This window comes from Chrysochloris asiatica, unplaced genomic scaffold (genome assembly GCF_000296735.1).
Source record: "Chrysochloris asiatica unplaced genomic scaffold, ChrAsi1.0 scaffold00028, whole genome shotgun sequence".
In the NCBI taxonomy this organism is placed as follows: Eukaryota; Metazoa; Chordata; class Mammalia; order Afrosoricida; family Chrysochloridae; genus Chrysochloris; species Chrysochloris asiatica.
The window spans coordinates 7,477,257-7,477,842 of record NW_006408546.1 but is presented as its reverse complement, the minus strand read 5'-3'; positions in this window follow the sequence as shown (position 1 = coordinate 7,477,842).

Here is a 586-nt window from a genome sequence, read left to right as displayed (position 1 = left end):
ATTTGCTCAGCATATGGGTTGAATAAGTATGGTGAAAGAATACAATTTTGTCGCACAGCTTTCTTAATTTTAAAACATTCAGTGTTCCCATGTTCTGTTCAAACAACTGCCTCTTGGTCCAGGTACAGATTTCTGATGAGCACAATTATGTGTTCCGGAATACTCATACTTCACAATGTTGTCCATAGCTTGTCATGATCCTCACAATTGATAGCCTTTACTTAGTCAATAAAGCACATCTTTCTGATATTCTCTGCTTTTAGCCAATATCCATTAGGCATCAGCAAGGATATCCTTCATTCCACGGACTCTTCTGAATTCGGCTTGAACCTCTGGAAGTTCTCTGTCAATGTATGTACGACTGCAGCCATTTCTGTATTACCTTAAGCAAACCTCATGACTTAGGTTCTCTTAATCCGGGCCTTTATCAAATTTGACAGTTTCTCCAAGAAGTCTTTCCTATTTGCTGCTGTCACAGTGATTTCTCCTTTTTCTCAACTGTTTGCATTAGACAAATATGCTGCAAAAGACTGCTTTAAAGTATTAAAGGGCAAGGATAATCAGTTAGAGGACTAAAGTGAGTCTG